Source organism: Berghia stephanieae, chromosome 3 (assembly GCF_034508935.2).
Source record: "Berghia stephanieae isolate SIO BIC M18660-M18661 chromosome 3, UCSD_Bste_1.3, whole genome shotgun sequence".
In the NCBI taxonomy this organism is placed as follows: domain Eukaryota; kingdom Metazoa; phylum Mollusca; class Gastropoda; order Nudibranchia; family Aeolidiidae; genus Berghia; species Berghia stephanieae.
Genome location: NC_088362.1, coordinates 12,162,087 through 12,169,586, shown reverse-complemented (window position 1 = coordinate 12,169,586; position 7,500 = coordinate 12,162,087). Strand labels below are relative to the sequence as shown.

The window sequence follows — 7,500 nt, the reverse complement described above, 5'->3', positions numbered from 1 at the left end:
ATAATAATAATAATAATAATAATAATAATAATAATAATAATAATAATAATGATAATAACAATAATAATAAATAATAATAATAATAATAATAATAATAATAATAATAATAATAATAATGATGATGATGATATAATAAATAATAAATAATAATAATAAATAATAATAATAATAATAATAATAATAATAATAATAATAATAATAATAATAATAATAATAAAATAATAATAAATAATAATAATAATAATAATAATAATAATAGATAATTATAATAATGATAATAACAATAATAATAATAATACTAATAATAATAATAAATAATAATAATAATAATAATAATAATAATAATAATAATAATAATAATAATAATAATAATAATAATAATAATAATAATAATAATAATAATAATAATAATAATAATAAATTACACTTTTTCTAGTGCCTTTCCCCGACTGTCCAAGCTCAATGCGCTATTAAAGAAAATTATTATATTTTCTAAAAAAAAATATGTTCGAGTATTATTCTTATTATTTCATTTACACCTAACTGTTTAGGTTCAATTTTAAGCTAACCTTGTATGAATTCTGCTATTTTCAGCAAAAGTGCAGTAACAGCAATGCGAATTAATATTCAAATGACCCTATCTTTGTCAAAGTCCTATTGTCATTGTTTTTAATCAATTGCTTTACAAATGTAAAACAGCTTATCTTTATTATGCACGATTTTCATCACAATAAAAAGATAATATTTTGAATAATGGTCTGAAATCATTTACTTGTCGATTTTTTTCTTAATTTAATTTATTTTTCAATGATGCTGGTTTTATTTCTTTGACACAAAAGTAAAAATTATTGCTCGAAGCTCGAAGAATTAAAAAAACAAAACAATAGCTACATGGAATGGGAGCTTCAATATAATTAACGAAGGCGCTGAAATGAATCACTAAAGACGATCCGTCACTTTTGTATCATCCATCGTGTTGTGTTGACAAAGTGGAAACCAAATAGGTCCACATCATAATAATAATATTATGTCTTCGTTGTTTAAATTGAAGTTTCAATTCCTTTTAATTATTGTTATTTAACCCTTTCCTTATCAGCCATTTTCAGAAATTCCCCCAAAATTTAACACCCACACAACACAAAAATAGTTTTTTCTTACTCAAACAGAAAAGCAACAAATACATTCTATGCATAACATCGATCGGCAAAATGAACTCTACAACACAGTGCCATGTTTTTATAGCTAAAATAAAACAGTGTACTTTAAATTTTGTGATTTACAAAAGAAATCTGAATGATAAAAGTGCTGGTTGGATCGTAACGAATGTGACGATTTTCCTATGGTTGGTAAGGAGACAAGTTAACCGCCATTACTTGGGGGGGGGGGGGGGGAGGGAAGGGGGGGGGGAATTTGCGAAGTAAGTCCCAGGTTTGAGAGACGAGGGTCATTTATATCGACCGATATTTGAAGTGCTATGGCCGAAGTTTTAAATACACGTTTTGCAGAGCACTGCAGTCAATTGGTTAGCACAGCGACAGAAGGGTCACATCTTCAGCATTATCCGCGACCTAAGTGAAGTGGCCAAGTGGTTAAGGCATTGCACTGTGATCCGGATGACCCGGGTTCGAGCCGCGCTTCAGGCACTTTCATGTTTTTCCTTGAGCAAGATTATTAACCCCCAATTTGCTCACTTGGACAACATGGGTGATTCCTGTTGACATCAGACATCTTGTTTGATGAGTTATCTATATTCCTTCTTGGAATGCCTTGGCGACGATGTCTCATGATATCGTGGCGCAAAAGGCATCCTTTTAAAAAAATATTTACCAGTTATAGGAAAATCGTCACATTCGTTACGATACAACCATTTTTCTTATTCAAATTTATTTTGTACATCATCAAAGTTTTAAAGAAAACGAACAGCGTGTTGTAGAGCATGTTTTGCTAAAGAAATTATGTATTGCAAGAAAGTTAGTGCTGTTGTATTTGAGTTTGAGTGAGAAAATTTATATTGTGTTAGTTGGCTGTTAAGTTTTGGGGAAAATCCTGAAAATGGCTGGTGAGGAGAGAGTTAAATGAATGTCAAAGCATTTAGAAATTAATTTGAGAAACTAAGGAGCAGGCACCGGAATGGGAGCTTCAATTTAATTAACAGATAAGATAAATATTTGAACAAGTGAGTATGAAATGTACCAGACAAAGCAAGATAGAAAAATACAAGAAAAATATATACGACCAGAAACAATCTGTCTTCCGTGACTGGAGAAATTCAATTGTGCATGTTTATCACTGGATTACCTGGACTGGTTTATTTTGATTTTCATCAAATCTGACATATTTCTTGATAAAATCATCAAAACTGAAGCTGTGATATAAAATAAATTAATTATAAGTAAGGGTTCGGGAAGACAAATTAGCCCGAGTTATGTCCATCCAGCAAAAAACAATAGAAGAAACAGCTCAATCTATAGGGAATGAGATTAGCGGAAGAGTAGCGTCCCTTGATTGGACGTCACCGGGGAGAAGTTATTTGTAAACAAACCAGCTACAAGCCAACCGCTCCAAATACAAAATTTATTATTCATATTTCTGTACAAAAATGCATATCATAATCAACGTTATACATTTTTGTACAGAAATATGAACAAAACATTTTGTATTTGGAGCGCTTGGCTTGTAGTTGGTTTGTTTACAAATAACTTCTCCCCCGGTGACGTCCAATCAAGGGACGCTACTCTTCCGCTAATCTCATTCCCTATATGAAATTCTGACATAATATACTTCATTATACAGAAGTTTTACCTTCTCTAGTAATATTTTATACACCAACAGTGATTACAAATGGAAGAACACAGTTGATTCATTATTTATCGAGAATAAAGTTGTAAAACTGATCTTTTTATGCCTTTGAATGTTTAGGGAACTTGAGCATTAAAACATAATTTAAACATTATACATGCTCAAAGCGCTTTACACGGGTTACCTAGCCAAAGCAATACTTAACATGCAGGACGAGATATGAGGCATGTTATTACAAAATTGTTTTCGGCAGACAACGTTAGTAACACCCAGGTACTCGTTTTACACCCCAATACGCTGAGAGAATTTCGAGTAAAGAGTCTTGAATATTGAATATGGCAGCTTTTAAAAAAGAACACAATACCAAACACGCAGCATTTCGGGCTCAAAACCCTGCCTCAGTCAGTATCAAAAACAATAAAAAGGGTAAGATATTGCTTTTAATCCACGGAGACGGCACAAAATATTGATACGATAATAACGGAGCTGAGGTTACATTTGCAATGATCAGAACATTTCTAATATTTTTTTTTTCAGAACATTTCGCGATTGTTCATTCTCTTACACCCAACGAGACAAATTCCAACACATTTTATACAACCCAAATCCCTTTTTCTACGCATTCTTTGATTGCATGACTTCCCAATGAATTCATTTATATCCCAAACATGAGCAGTTTAAACCTTGTTTACAATCTGACATTTTCTTTTTTTTTCTCGTCACAATATGCTTTCTTTGTAGGTATTTGAAAGATGTAGATACATTGCAGTAATTGTTAAAAACCTCTGTATTGAAAAAAATACAATAAGACATCTTATTCTGGGTGGCATTCTTTTGCACTCTTAAATTTTCTGGACCCTTGCCATCTACTGTGTATTCTCATGAAGAAAATAGATATAATGTAATTTTTTGAAACATTGCTTTTATTTCTATATACAAATCTAGAAATTAACATTATCATTAAAATACTAGTAAAATGAGAAAAAGAATAGCGTAAAAGCAGATCACCTAATCGCATTCTTTGAGCATTTATTGAGCAATCATTTGTATAGAGATAAGTCTACTAATTATGCTCAAATCACTTTACAGTGGGTTAATAGCCAACAGCAACACTTAGCATGTAGGATGAGACATGACGTGGCGATATCAGACATAATCCCCCCCCCCCCCCAACTCGGAAACTTCTGTTAACAGCCGGGTACTCATTAAACACCTAATACGTTGAGAGAATGAGAATAAAGAATCTTTTCCAAGAACTCAACTATGCATCGCTCAGAGCGGAATTCAAATACGCTTCAACAGTCGTAACGTCACTTCCCTCGTAATGACGCATGGTAACTTAGTAACTGGCTCTAAGCTATCGGAGCAAAGGCGGACGCCGTTATGAAATATTTCTCTGACAAGCATAAAAGCGTATCCAGAGGGGAAAAAGCATATAAATCATATCATTTTTTGACTTTTACACATTCTGATCACACGACATTTGAAAGGTTCTAGCCACCATGGAGAATAAAAAGTACAGATTTTCTTTGTTTAGAACCATGATGGCAGCCGTTGGTGGGCGACGTGACATCAGACTATTGAATCCAATTCTCCAATCTGAAGGCGAGTGACATACTACAAGACAACATGGCGGAACTTGAAAAAGCAACAATAAACCCTAACAAAAGTAAAGGTATTTGGTCGCTTTATGGAAACAGACGCTAACCTTCAGTAGAAGGAACTATAAATATAATATAATATATTATTATTATTATTATTATTATTATTATTATATTATTATTATTATTATTATTATTATTATTATTTTATTATTATATTATTATTATTATTATATTATTATTATTATTATTATTATTATTATTATTATTATTATTATTATTTTTTATTATTATATTATTATTATTATTACATTATTTTATTATTATTATTATTATTATTATTATTATTATTATATTATTATTTATTATTATTATTATTATTATTATTATTATTATTATTATTATTATTATTATTATTATTAATATTATTATTATTATTATTATTATTATTATTATCATTATTATTATTATTATTATTATTATTATTATTATTATTATTAATATATTATTATTATATTATTATTATTATTCATTATAATTATTATTATTATTATATTTATTATATATTATTATTATTATTTATTATTATTTATTTATTATTATTATTATTATTATTACCAAGCATTCAGAAAAGCTGTAGATGAAAATTGAACATGCAAGTAATATCCAAGGTTGTCCATTGTACCTCCCTGATACTCGGAAGATATTTGGGGGGTTAGGGGGGGGGGGGTATTTTACTAAAGAAATCTTCAAATCCGACGTCAATTTCTAATAGCATGAGGAGAATGTGTGCAAATTTCTCTCCCTGAGAGCGAGCCATCATAATGTCTAATAGCCGACTCAAGACATGTGGATTAATTGAGGTTATGTAGTGTACGGTACTTCTACCTCACTACTGCTGTCCACAGAATGGGAATGGATAGTCTTGACCAAGAAAAAGAATATGAAATGCCTAAAATAAACACGATTCTGAATCCCTTCTACACACACATATAAAAATACATACAAACACACACACACACACATACGCACACGCACACACACATACACACATACACATGATCGCACGCACGCACACACATGTACAGACACACAGATGTAACAGTGCAAGTTATAGTGCTAAGATTTATCCACTTAGTTGAAAATGTTCCATCGTTTTCTTTTGCTCAGGAAGTTGATACTATCAAAAACTTGTAAATCTAAACCAATTTGTCTTTTGGTTGCATTCATAATAAGCTTTACAATCGCTCTTTTCCCACTTTTTATAGCTTAAATGAGTAATATTCTGAAAAACCGTGTATTATCTTCACCTTATACCAGGGCCGACGTGTATATGATTACAGGTCTAATAACCAAACGCAATTGGATTCAGTAGTCTGATGTCACGCCGCCCGGCAACGGCGGCCATCTTGGTTCTAAACAAAGAAAATCATTACTTTTATTCTTCATGCTGGCTAGAACTTTTCATATGCCTTGTGATCAGAATGTGTAAAAGTCAAAACAAGATCAAATTTATGGGTTTTTCCCTCTGGATGCTCTTTTATGCTCGCCGAAGAAATATTTCATACGGCGTCCGCCATTGTTCCGATAGTTTAGAGCCAGTGTTACTAAGTGACCATGCGTCAATTAGGAAGGAAGTGACGTTACGACTGTTGAAGAGTATTATGGACTCCTATTAACATTGTTGTTATGGACAATAATTTTCGTCGGTTTGAGAGCATTTCCATAACAACATTGAGCCAAATCAATTTGGGTTATCAGACCTGCAAATAAGAGAACGTCGACCAGTACCGGATCACTAATTTGTCATTTTATTTTTCTCCCTTAAATCTCTCCTTACCAGCCTTTTTTAGAACTTTCCCACCCAACACAAAATAGATTTTTTTTTCTTCTCAAACCGCGGCTATGTGGTCTAGTGGTATGACACTCGCTTTCGGATCGGAAGGTCCTGGGTTCGAGCCTCGCGCTCGGCCCATAGTTGAGTCCTTCGAAAAGGCTCTTTACTCACATTCTCTCACCGTACTCAGGTGTAAAATGAGTACATGGCCGTTAACAGCATTGTCTTTGTCCGAAAAATTGTAATATCGCCTAACAGGCGTCATGTCCCGTCCTACATGTTAAATGCTGCTGTTGATTAGGGACACCTTGTAAAGCGTTGAGCAAGTTTAGTGGATATTGCGCTATATAAATGCTCAATTTAAACCGAAAAGGAACAAATGCATTCTATACATATAATTGCCCGGTGTCTAAGTTATATCACTAGAACAAAGTATTTTCTTTATTATTTGTGATGTATCTACAAGGACATCAGAATGAGAAAATTGTTGGTTGCATCGTAACGAATGTAACGATTTTCCTTTGAATGGTAAGGAGAGGGTTGCAATATTTTTATAAGATCATTTATGTAGGGGATAGATAATAACGTGAAGTTGAATGTAAGCTTCAATTTAATTACAAAAACTGATCAAATGAACGTTTCGGGTTTCCCCTTTATCAACAAAACAGGATGAATGAGACATCACAGATGAATGAGATGATGTGGTAGTGGCGTAGTTAAGATGAAGTTTAGATTCATCGTAACTACGCCACTACCACATCATCTCATTCATCTGTGGTGTTTCATTCATCCTGTTATGTTGATAAAGAGGAAACCCGAAACGTTCATTTGATCTGTTCTTGTAATTAATATGAAGCTTACATTCAACTTCACGTTATTTTTTATTTCTTCGAGCTTCGAGCAGCAACATTTACACTTTATGTAGGAGAGCAAATGTGAATGACGTCATAATTAATAGTGTTTATATTAAAATTTGAAAAATAAACTTCACAAAATCGGAACTTCCTATTTACATCAAAACATAGCAACATCCAGAAAACCTGACGAAGATGAGAATGTTTTAATATTTTCACAGGTTATCTTCATTCATTTTTCAATTGATTAAATTTATATTTAGTAATCTGTAATAAACGCTGGCATAGCTTGGCGGAGACCTTCCTAAAGCTCCTCGTGCTATCATTTCTCTCAATTTGTGGATTTTTTTTTGTCATGAATTTATTTAATTTGTCAGTGTATAGATAGATAGTAGTCGTAGTAACGTTT

General features: G+C 31.9%; 1 protein-coding gene across 1 annotated transcript in view; it reads left to right on the top strand.

The window, feature by feature from the left end:
* Positions 1–7,240: 7,240 nt before the first annotated feature.
* The window catches only part of LOC144969467 (mitochondrial fission process protein 1-like), a 6,736-nt gene continuing 6,476 nt past the window's right edge, over positions 7,241–7,500 (top strand). Inside the window, exon 1 of the mRNA XM_078908587.1 lies at positions 7,241–7,312. The gene's annotated coding sequence lies outside the window, so the exon portion shown is untranslated. The remainder of the gene's footprint in view (positions 7,313–7,500) is intronic.